At 43.7% G+C, this 12674-nt stretch overlaps 1 long non-coding RNA gene across 1 annotated transcript in view; it reads right to left on the reverse strand.

The window, feature by feature from the left end:
- Positions 1–10038, reverse strand: part of LOC128471690 (uncharacterized) — a 31055-nt gene extending 21017 nt beyond the window's left edge. Inside the window, exon 1 of the long non-coding RNA XR_008346121.1 lies at positions 9763–10038. This is a non-coding gene — a long non-coding RNA (uncharacterized LOC128471690). The remainder of the gene's footprint in view (positions 1–9762) is intronic.
- Between the last annotated feature and the right edge of the window lie 2636 nt (positions 10039–12674).

A 12674-nucleotide genomic window follows, 5' to 3' on the forward strand; every position in this document is an offset into this window, starting at 1 on the left:
TTATGGTTGGCAGGTGAGCGGAGATAAGAGCCATGTGCCAAGGTCAACGCAGAACGCGGGCCAGGGCAGGGTTTATAGGCAACACGGTGCGAAAACATTCAGATTGTGATTAGTATTTTGGTGCAAGCCATTGCAACCCGTTAATACATACTAACACCAGCACCGCTGCTTTCATAGGTCACATTCACGTATAAAGTCACTTATTATTATTTTTATGCTAAGGATTTCCGAGCAGGGCTCTTATAAAAAGAAATCCACGTAGTCGGGAATAATGGATTATGAGCAAGATCTGCAAAGCTGATTTATTCATACATGTTGCCCATCTCTCGTTAGATTGCAGAGCCTTGCAGGTTATAGCTGTGAGCCTGTCTCTGCGGTTAAGCGTGTCGGCTGTGCAGTAAATGAGCTACTGTAGAGCAACACTGCCCCCAAGTGGCCAATGCCTGCTGCTACAAGCAAATCGTCAATACATTTTATATCCAGTCTCTTTTAACTCTGGCCGTGCTGAACCAACTTCCATCTGTTTAAGCATCAAGCACAAAAGCTATGTCCTGAAGCCCAGAAATCGAGCCGGGAGTGAGGGGTGTTACAGTTTATGATTTTGTTATTCTGACAACCATGTTTAGCGATCACAGTGGAGCTCCTTGTGTTTGTACGACATTCCCAACTATAAAAGATTTACTTGAAGTGTGTATTCTAAATAAAAATTACAATGTTTAAGATAAATCTGCTTAAATAGTTCCCTTTGTGCCAATAAATTAAAACCTTATCCAGTTTTGTATTGATGAGTCATAAAGCAGAATATATGATCTCCTTACTGAGAATGGGGGTCAGCAGAGGAAGAGGTTCTAGATGAACTCTCCAAAGTAAAAACACATTAATGGAACCCGATGGGATACAACCAAACTTACTAATGTATTAGCCATGTTAAAGGAAAGGATTGCAGAGGATGAAGACTCTAGAGATTAAACATTTTAGCACAGCACATCTATCCACTAAACTCAGAACTAACTAAAAGTCAGACAGCTTCACGTTCTGCGAATAGGCAAGCTGCTGTGCTTTCCATTGCAACTCATCGGCTTGGTCAACATCAAATAAAATCTGGTCAAGCTGACTTCAGGAAGTCCCTAAATTGCTCCATTTAGCCAATTATGTCAAGGTAGCCTCAGCAACTAAACTGCCAACTCAATGTAAATGAACCTTTAGGAAATAGGCACCCAAAAGTTTCGCAAGCCCCTACTTGCCTCTAGGTGGGACCCTATAACTAAGTGGGCAATTGTATCCCATTCTGACTTGATCAGCACAATCTCTCACCTTTTTAACCCAAGCATATTTTGCACAAGGTGGGCTAGTAGGCAGCAGCATTTAATGTCTTTGTCATTTATATCGGTATGTCATGGATCTCCACCACCTATGGCTAGACCACCAGTCGCTGCATGTAAAGATCTCTCTAGAAAAGCTGTGGAAAGGGGGAGTTTGGGGAGATTGTGGGTCTGAAATGTTTATAATCAGCCTGAATGCAGTGAAATACTGATTCTTCATTCTGTAACATTGTAGGGACTGCTCTAGTATTGGAATTCAATTCTAAACAATCCATGCTTATTGTGGCTGAATGGGTATTCTTTAATGTGTGACTGTAATGCGGGATATGCCGTTTCAGGTCAGCGTGGACTGTGTGTGTTGGCATGGCTTTCCTCGGAAAGTTTAATCCCATAAAACAATCTTGTAACAAGCTTTTAAGTTTGTGGCTACAATACCTGCTTTTTTGCCACATGAGAGTTGGGCTTTCCTTTTAAAAAAATATGAATGAGAGAAAATGTTAAGTTCAGCAGTGCTAGGAATGATGCGTTTTATTACAAAACTGTTGAGTCGGCGTAGTAAGTGAAACAGCACCTTTACACCTATGGTTTTGAAGGACTGGAAAACTCACTTTGAAAAAGCGAGGCGGAAGGCTCTGAATTTTATGGGCTTTGAGCAATGTCATATTTACATTACTACTGCATTTGACTCTGTAAAAAATCTTAATCTGCTCCATATTCCTTTGGAAGCCTCATAGATGGCAGTTCCCACAATTAGCCACAAGGTGGTGACAAAGCACTGCGTTTAGGCATGCAGGCTGATCATTGTACAGAAATCTAAAAGCATTTAGAACTATCACATCAATGAATCATTATTATTAGTCATATATCATAATCATATTCTGCAGCTCTGTACAATTCGACAACATTTTTCATGGCAACAAAACTGTGTCACAGAAAATGTGCCCATTGCTTTGTCAGTTTGAATGTGCAACTGTTATTTTACACATAGCTTTGGGGTGCATTGGGTACGGTCTCACCTACACACAGCTTTCCAGTTTTTTCTTTTTTTGAGCCCTTATGGGGAAAACATAAGGGTCGGATCAGTTGGGCTAGAGTCAGACCTCTTCAGGGAAAAGTCACAGCAAGAGCCCCCAGTACTCCACTTCTGGGTTCCCACTCTTTAAAGGGAAATACAACCTCTTCCTTTCTTCCTTGGTCAGCAGAAGGACCAGATCTTTTTGGACCCTGAAATTGGGAATCCCTGAAGCCTTCAAGGGGAGAAGGTAGCCAGAAGGTCAGCCCGCAACTCAACCAAAATGTCCCATAGTCAGTGATATGACTCCACTGGGGCATCTTCACTGCATCTGATATACAAATAAACATTAAGTCACAGATGCATGGAGAATAAAAGGCACACATGCACTGAAAAAGGTGCAATTCATGCGTGTTAACAAAAATAAAAGGTGCCATTCAGGCCCAAGACCTTGGCAGGTTAAATGTTTATCCCCAACCTGCCAGCAAAAAGCAAAAGGCTAGCGAAGAAAGTGTAGCAAGGGTCCGAAGGTGCAAATACTGCCCTTACCAGCGCTGTCAGCGGGGTATGACTGTCATGTCTCTGGTTTCTGTTACTGAAATCCACCGAATCCCACATACATGCTTATGGTGGGGAAAAGAGAGATGAGAGCCACCACTCCATAAAATACACATATGCCAATATAGAGACTTGCAATAAAATATTCTGGACAGCACACGATTTATGTCACCTTTGAAATCAATATATCTGTAACAGATATAATTAAACCATTTGATTCACATTGTATGGAATCCACAGCATTCGTACTAGTCAATGGTTGGCCTGTGTAATGGTATATCAGATGCTGTTCACAAGAGCGACCAGTAGGGGGCAGCCCCGAGTAATGAATGACACTGTTTGCCTTCATTATTGTGAAATGTCTCACTCCAGCTGGAGAGGGTACATTTCATTTATTCATATAGCACCAGCACGTTCCCTAGTATTACAATTGGGTAGATTTTTGTCCCTACGCAGTCTATACAGGAGAGGGCGATGCTTATTTTGTTTCATTGCGGCAATGTCTCTGGGAGGATGCTAATTACAGTTAGCTTATTTTACAGGGGCTTTAGAATTATATTGACAGAGGGGCTGTTGGATAATGTTTCATGCACTAGGGGGGGGGAAGAGAGAGAAAATAGAAAGGGTGAAGAAGGGAAGCAAATAAGCCTTAAGTATAGTTAATTATGCCTTTCTTCTGCTTGCACATTCCAGCTTTGATTTATCCAGTTAATTGTTTATTTATTTACTTCTTTTAACTTTTGCAGAAAACATTACAAATTTTGAGCGGAGCCTTCCCCAACCTACCCCCAGTTATATCAGTGGTTCCTGACACCCTAAACTTATTGCATGTGCTTATTCCTAAATACACAAAACAAAAAAGCAGCCCGCATTTTTTTTGTTTTCCGTTTACATTGTGCGTTATATGTTATAGATTATATGCATAGATTATTCTTGTGGGGTTAGAGGCAGGTGTACACTAATCTATGAAATCAGCTGCTTTAATACATTTTTACCACTAGAGAGCGCCGCTACCTAACTAATAGAAAACCCTACTGGTAGAAACATTATATACAGCGACAAGAAACAGTAAGTGAACCCTTTGGAATTACCAGCTTTGAGCTTCATCTAAATTGCAGTAGGCGGATAAACACAATCTATTTAAACTAATAACAAACAAATAATGATATTCATGTCTTTTTAACGCACCCGTCAAACATTCACAGTGCGGGTGAAAAAAGTGAACCCTTGGATTTAATAACTGCTCAACCTCCTTTGGCAGCAATAACCTCAAACAAGGGCTTCCGGTAGCTGCAGATCCGATCTGCACAACTTTTAGGAGGAGTTTTAGACCGTTCTTCCTTACAGAACTGCTTACGCTCAGCCAGATTCTTAGGATGGCTCTCTTCAGGTCATTCTAGAGCATCTCTAATGGGTTAAGGTCTGGGCTCTGACTGGGCCACTCCAAAAGGTGGATTTTATTTTTTAAGCCATTCAGTAGTAGATTAGCTTTGATGTTTAGGGTCATTGTCCTGCTGCATTACACAACTTCTACTAAGTTTCAGCTGGCAGACAGCTATCCTGACATTATCCTGTCTAATACCTTCATAAACCTGGGAATTCATTGTCCCCTTCATGATGACAAGCTGCCCAGGCCCCAATGCAGCAAAGCTCCCTTCACCATCAGGATGATATTTTCATGCGGGTATGTGGTGCCCTTTTTATGCCATACATAGTGCTGCGTGTTCTTCCCAAACAACTTAACCTTAGTTTTATCAATCCACATAACATGTTCCCAGTAGCATCGTGGAGTGTCATCCTGGAGCCTATTGGATAGCAATTTGTCTATCTGTGGACTGATTGTTCTTGAGAATAGCAAACTCAAAATGTTTGTGTTTGTTTTTTGGGTTTTTGTTATAGGTCAAAGTAGCTCTAAAACACATCTCCAATCCTGTTTCATTGATTGGATTCCAGGTTTGCTAACTCCTGACTCCAGTTAGCTTTTGTTGAAGTAATTAGCCTGAGGAGCTCATACTTTTTCAATCCACACTGTGAATGTTTGAATGATGTTTTAAAAAGGGACAAGAATGATACAATAATTTGTGTTTATTTGTTAAAACGGATTGTGTTTGTTCATTATTGTAACTTAGATGAACAATCAGACCATATTTTAAGACAAATTTTTGCTGGTAATTCCAAAGGATTAATTTACTTTTTCTTGTCACTGTGTGTGTCTGTGTATTAAACTAGTGCAGTATAAAGATTGGATAGTGATGGGGGTTTATAAAAGTGATTGTGGTCTTATTACCATAGCAACCAGTTTCTGTGGACAACCCATCTGCTGGCCATGATTGTGTGTCCTTATCGCCTAGAATGCCAGCTGTTTTTTTTGTGTGTGTGTCCTCCAGGGCCCTGCTCCTCTTACCCCTCACCCTTCAGGGAAGCATGAGAGGAGTCCATTATAAATACCCCAGCTATTTCATACCACCCCCTACCCCCCTTTCCCTTTAGCCCTCAAACAAACGTGTTGTGTTAGTAGCCGGCTCTGCAGAACAAAGTGAGCGCTTGTCTCCTCTCTGGGGAGAAATGAAAGACTGTCTGTGTCCTCCATACCATGCTGGGACCTCAGCTTTTTATACTCTGAGCTCTACAGGACAAATGCTGTGTGAGGAGACATGGAGACCCTCTTATGGGCAGAATGAGGGGCTTGTTCTGATTGTCCTTTTAATGGCGAGCTAGGAGAGAACATGAGGACAAAGGGCTCTGTGTCCCATTCTCACAATGCATTGAATTATTACAGCTTTAGTCTGCAGGGGAAGCCTGGGAAGGTGTTGCTGGGGGGGGGGTCTGCATTCATAATATTACAGGAGGGGGTGAGGGTTGAGAAACAATAAGAGATGCCTTTCTTCCTTTGGGATTTTATGAAGGGACCCATTCTTTGCTCCCTGGCTAAAATCCCTTCCTCTGAGGCTTGTATGCCCAGAAGTAGAATAACTGTTACTCATCCAGTTTCTGTCTGGCAGCGGAAGGGTTAAATCTCTGACCTAATTGGTGTCTTAGGTTCCGACACGTCATGACATCGCAAGCCTGGCGAGTGAGGTCCAACCCACCTATTTTCCGCCTCTGTCACAGAGATGGGTTCTGAACTGCAAAAGCAGTCCGGCTATCTGTATGCGACCATCACCAAGGGGCCGTTGGATGGGCCCCTGAGGTGCTTTAAATATGGCATTGTTTGGGCCTTTTAATGCCATTGAGCGATCCTGGTGTTAAAATTTAAGGGTCATTTACAAGCATCGACATGCCCCTCGACACTTACAGGTTAATGAAGTAACTGTGGCTGCCCGCACTGCTGATCATTTATAGTTTAGCCATCTGAAAGCCTGTGGGGTATTAGTTGCAGGTGTAGATGCACCATGGAAGGTAACTGCCCTCTATGGGTGGCATTCTTAGAAACAATTCTAATACACAGCCATGATTTGGCATTAAATATCGTAACAAGTAACCTTTTATACTTAATTGAATCTCTCATATCCAGAAGGTGCCAATGGTGGTCACACTAGATGACCATATTTACAAAGATACTGGAATGCTAATGTTCTAAACCTCCAAGGAAACAAGTGGAATGTTCTCGCAGAATGAGCCATTTGCTCTTTAGAAATATGACCCACTCGTTTACTACACATTGGAGTTTTCCCCAAAAACGCTGGATAGCCAAAATAATTGGAACAGGTGAATTAACCTGTGGTCATGCAGGAAATTCCTGAAAACCAGGTCTACTTGACTGGTGAGCACTGATCTATCTGATGATGATGATGATGTAGTGGGCCTTAATGTCTTTAAAACATATATTAAGCATTATGTGCGTGAAACGCGTCAGGATCGGGTCCATTGTGTTCCTCCTTTTACCAGCCAATCCGCAATGAAGTTTTTTTTTTAACAAACAGAAGTTTATTTACAAAGCTCCTTTCGCTTTGATGACGTTAGTTGTGCAGAGAAACTAAGAAATCCATCAGATGAATATTCTGTATATTTCGACGCGCGGAATAGGTAGATTTTTACTAAATGAAGTTGGAGTTAAAATAAGTGCCCTGGAAAAATGAGACAATTCTGTTATGTGATCATCTGACATGATTTTAAAACTTATTTATATATATATATGTTTTTAAAAACCTCTGTATTGTATTGGCGTGGCGGGTCTCTTACGCAGCTCCAACAGCGCGCTCAGAGCCCGGTGACCTCAAATGGTCTGCTGAAGCAGCGTCCTAATGTCTCAGGCCAGCCGGAGGGGACCGTGTTGCTCAGCTATAACCTATCCTTGTTTGTTTCGTTACTCTTTCTATTTAACCCTTCAGTGAAGCATTCATTTGCTCTACTGCCTCATACCTTTCTCCTCACCCCCTCTGTCGGGGCAGTTGGAAACTCAGACAGTCCTGTCTTTGATGGAGAAGACCTACAGGTCTAGACTGGTCATGGAGCATCAAAAAGCCAAACAGGAGGAGACCTACGGGACACTCCTGGGCCCGACAAAAAGCCTTTTGTTCACGCTTTGCCCCGACTATGAGGTCTGGAGAGAAGCCTTTACTTTGTAATCCCAGGAATGTTTTAGCCTTAAGGTTCCCACACTGTGTGAGTTCAGGTGAGCCCGGTCACTGCGCCGTGTAACGCCTGTCTGCTGTTAGCTGTACACAAAGCTCATCTCAAAGACTTATATTTTGTAAGATTTGGGGCTATCGGGCTGAGGGTCAGCTTTGTGTTTTTTTACAAGAGCATCCAACTCGATCACCGTAGTCAAAGACAAAATATATCACAAGAGGCGATCCGAGGTTTGCAACAATTGTATCAGAATTTGAAATCAACCATCATGAAATTAGTTACAATTTAACACTTCGTGATGGATGATTTACCAACAGAAGCCGGGATGCTATGGCTATTAAAACATCCCATTTTTACCTGTGTCAATCTCTTGGATTCGAGCCTTACTTGTGTCTTCACAACAACCTTAACAAATCCCATTTAACGCCAGGTAAGATTTGGAACCAAAGCAAATGCGATGATCAGGTCAGGCACAGACATGTACCAATAGCAGGTGAACTATGACCTGTGACCCTTCAAAAGAATAAAGTCAAGGTTGAGCTTAATCCTATTGGCTATCGCGCAGGATCCTTGTAGGTTTAGTTGGTTAAAATTGGAAAAAGAAACATGACTTTTATTTAACATCTCTTGACAACCTGTGGTCAAGCAGGGCTGCCTTTAAAATACAATATCTTATGTACAGAGCTGCCGTAGGATCGTTGAGCTGATTGCAGTGGTTAAAGGGTTAAGCCTGGTCCCCCCCCTGATGTAAACATCTGTTCCTTCCTCTGTAAATCGCTCTATTCTCCTTGGTACTGACTCAAAGGCGGTGGGAGGCAGACCGCCAGTGCCGGTGGAAGTAATGTGGTCATTAGGCATAATTGGTGCGTAATAACGTTTGGCTTTGACCTTGAACACTGTATCGTTATTAGGTGAACATCCTGCTGAAATGCGGAATCCCCCCCCCCCACACAAACTGTCCAATCAGCGGGTTTCTCTTTGCGTTGACATTATATGCAACGGGCAGGGGAAGGAAGACACCCGTCATGACTGCCCGAGACTTGGATAAAGCACGCTGACTCTAGTGGAAGGTGGACTTCCCTCCCCGCCACCCCCCAGTCTGGTGTCTCGTTTACACCTAAAGATTTACTTTGAGGCGAGATGGGATGAAAGGTTTAGTTACCTGTCCAAGGGCAGTTAAAGTTGCCCTTGTAGAGCTTGTTATGTGCTTTAAATCCCATCATGCTGAGTGGCACCATGGCAGGTGATAGACAGGAGTGTGACTGCGGGATCGGGCTGGCTGGCAGGGACTTCTTATTGGTATAGCGTTTAAGTTCTCCTGAAGACCTACCTGGGCCAGAACCGTGACGGTCCCCGTATTGTTACTGTATTTTGTTCTTAGAAGCGTATATACCTCCTGATTAATTTATTGTGTCCCCTGCGAAGCTTCCCTCTGGGTAAGGTGTCCTAGTACCTGCTTTACTGCAGGTGGCACCAGCCACTGATAAATGTCTGCTTCCTTATTATACTCTCGGCAAGCGCACCGGTGGCACCTGAATACATTATTTGGGTGCCTGACAAGTGTAGGACGTGAGTGAAAATCACCAACAGATGCAGCAGGAGCAGTACAGATTGTGTATGGATCCAGTGGGGATCTAGGGACACGGTGTATGGATCCAGTGGTGATCTAGGGACACGGTGTATGGATCCAGTGGTGATCTAGGGACACGGTGTATGGATCCAGTGGTGATCTAGGGACACGGTGTATGGATCCAGTGGTGATCTAGGGACACGGTGTATGGATCCAGTGGCGATCTATAGGCACCAGTAAGGGATTCAAGAGAAAGGGGATCATCTTCATGAATACATTATATCCTACTACAAATACCTGGAATTCATTGGTTTTATACAGACAGTGTGCAAGGATCCAGTGGTGATCTAGGGACCATGTCATGTAATCAAGTCATAATTTAGGGAATGTGTAGAAGGATGTAGTAATCTATAGAGAAACCATGGGAAAAGATCTGGGGGTCTCTAGGAACCATGCAAGATAGTCTAGAGATGTTCTAACGAATATGAAAAAAGATCCAGTGGTGATCTAAAGAAAATGTAAAAGGAACCAGATGTGACCTACAGATTATACAAATGGATCCAGTTTTGTTGAAAGGATCCAGCGGTGACAAAGAGTTCACTGTAGTTCCAGAGGTTTAAATAGAGTTGAATGGGGTGGTGGGAAGGGAGCGCTGGATCTGTGCACCTGCCGCATGATATTACAGAGGAAGCAATGTCTACGGGTCCGACTGTCCCAAATCCGCTTACCTGCTTCGTAGGATCCTTGGTCACGTCCTCTCCAACGGGATTCCTGGCCTCCGTTACTGTAATTATATCCCATTTCTAATGAATAAATCCAGAATTGGACCACCAGAAATTGATAAATCCACAAAAAAAAAGCAAAATCCAACTTGAGATTCATAGACGAGGCTCGTGGGAATTCTGTGTTTCCATGAGGGGTAACAATTGCCAAGCTCAGCCTATACATCCAAGAAAAGTCTACAAATGTGGCTTCCCAGAAGACCCGTGTAGAGCGGTGGATGCGCTCGCCACCAACCTGGTGTGCCTGCGCAGGGAGCGAGCATCCTGAGAGAGGCAGCCGGCTGGCAAGCAGTCCCAGCTCTCACTGAACACAACTGCTGCGAGGCTGCAGGGAGGAATGCAATCACCGAGAGTAAAAACCGCCTCCTCCTCCAAGGGCTGACTGACAACCTCCAGCCGCTGTGCACACGCAGGTCCAGCTGCTGCTCCAGCAATGTGCTTCGTGTGCAAACTTCTACCCTGATCCCTAAGCGTGTTAACCTATGCCGCGCTGGCGCTTTTTCCCTGCGGTTTTTGGAGATGGTCTCTTTAGGTTTGAGGCTTGGTGTCAATGAATACATTTAGAGAATTTACCCATAAATGAATTCAACGCAAAGATGGCAAAGCTAGCATACCAATAAAATTCCCCTTTATTATCCTGACCCCACGATACGAAAGCTGCAGCTTCCACCAAAGGAAAATATGTGGGCGATAACTTAGGAGGGAGCGATGATCGTGTAAATCCTGAGAACAGGATGGGTTTCTTATACGTAGGCATTGCTTCTTTAATCTGTAAACACCATTACATAAGTTTACTTTTGAGGGTGGTAGATAAGTGGAACAGCCTCCCAGCAGAAGTTCAGTTTCCCAGGTGAATGACTCCACTGAGCTAACCCAACTTGAGAAAAAAAATAGCTAAGTAGTTTGAGAACCAGAATTATTGTTAATAGAATGATTTATTAAAAAGCTCTGCCATATTTTGTGGCGATGTACACAGCGTTATCGACTCGCATGATTGGGACCAAGACAAAGCGATATTCTGTATCCGGCTTTACCACGCGTTGGATCTGCCGTCTGCCACTTCAAAGGCCGCTTTGTACGGCTATAACTCCCACAATCCCAGCTTTTGTTCTCAGATATTTTGTGCAGCCTTTTTTTCCGGGTACGCGGTGTTTGGCATCAGCAGGGTGAATATTAATCTGAAAAGGGTATTTTAAGTAAAATGTGCTAGCAGCGCACAGCCCATTAATACTGACATAGGGAGACACTAAGTGCCCCAGGGCAATAATTGGTACCCAGAGGAGGGGGTGGCTACTGCTAACTGGTCTGCCCAATTTGACCTTTAGGAAGGATTTACACAGTGACCAGATCCATTCTGTGATCTCTGTATGGGTCCTATGCGCTTTTTTTGTTTTACTTTATTTTTATAAAACTCTTTTAGCGGCTTCAGCCAAAGACACGGAACCCGTCTGCTGAAACATAGAAACCTTCCTGGGGTCTGACCTTTCCCCATAATCTGAAGGCATCATAAATGGTAGGAAGTCTTATGCGTTATTCTGTGGCCTCGGCCCGGTTATCAGGCCCTTGTGGCATCCTCTGGGGTAATTACCATCTCATCGTAAGTCAGGTTAGAGATAATTAGCGTGTTTGGAGAATTAGAAACAGCGCAGTCGCGTGTGATTACAGCTTTGCTGTCTGTTGCTCCTGGTGCGGTTGTGCGGTTGCGGTGTCCGGGGCTTCATGGTTTGTAGAATCATCTGCTCTATGTGAATAGACTAAGGAGAATAAGAGACAGCCGAGAGACTTCTCTAAATGCTGGGATCTGGAGAGAGAGACAGCCGAGAGACTGACACTGACTGCTGGGATTTGTACAGAGAGACAGCTCGGGCCAGTGACCTTGGTCCTGAGCCTTTATCCAATCTTTCCCTCTAGTGAGCGACACGATAGACAATCCAGATGTCTAACTCCTAGAATCCTCGGCTCATGCGTGTTTCATTTCCTCCATCCCACTTGGCTCTGTTGTCTTCTCCATCTTTAATTCTTGACCAGGATGGAAGCTCTCCTGTCCACCCCGCAGTGCTCCGGCCTCTGCTCTTCCAGACGGTGTTGGGACAGTCAGTGGCCACCGGTTACCGGTTAGCTTTGACTGCAGAAACACTTTACAGAAAGGCTTTTGTGCTTTGTGGCTCGGAGTGGCATTCCTTCCTTTGTCGTGTGATGGTATGTGGAGAATGTGTTTGATGGTTGGCCTCCTTGTGCTCATGAAAAGACAGATTGATTGCCTGGCCTGTATATGTATAAGAAGAGTCTAAATGCGTACATTTCTCAGAAAATCACATGAGGTTTTATCCAAGGGAACACTTTGTAGCACTGGAGCAGCTAAGAAACTTTCCACCCAGGTCAGATCTTCTGAAAAGCTTTGAAGACTCAAACCTCCCGGCAGTCCCTATTTAGGAGGAATAATCTTTTTTTTTTTGGCACACAGACCACTCTGTCCCCCTTTCCGGTCCTGATGCCCCTCATTTTTAGGAGCTCGGAATGTTTGCTGGGTGTGAGGGTATCGCAGGGTTCTACAGCCATAAAAGTATCAATAATGTATAGAAACAGACGGAAACATGTTTATAAATTAAACGATGTAAATGAAATACATTTGCTTTCCTCGGTAACGTAAGTCACAGGGTTACAGGAAAAGGCTACTAAAGCTGGTAAAGCCAGAGGAAAGTGGGACGGAGGGGTAAAGAGCGGACGAACTCTTTAGCTTGAGCTGATCGGTTTACGGCATCGTAATGTTTTAGGAGTCACTTTTTTTTAAAGATTTTCCGTTATATGAATCTTTGTGCAGGAGCCTTATGAGCTGCTTGGTTCAGGATTCCATCCAG

Source organism: Spea bombifrons, chromosome 13, assembly GCF_027358695.1.
Source record: "Spea bombifrons isolate aSpeBom1 chromosome 13, aSpeBom1.2.pri, whole genome shotgun sequence".
NCBI classification, from domain to species: Eukaryota; Metazoa; Chordata; class Amphibia; order Anura; family Pelobatidae; genus Spea; species Spea bombifrons.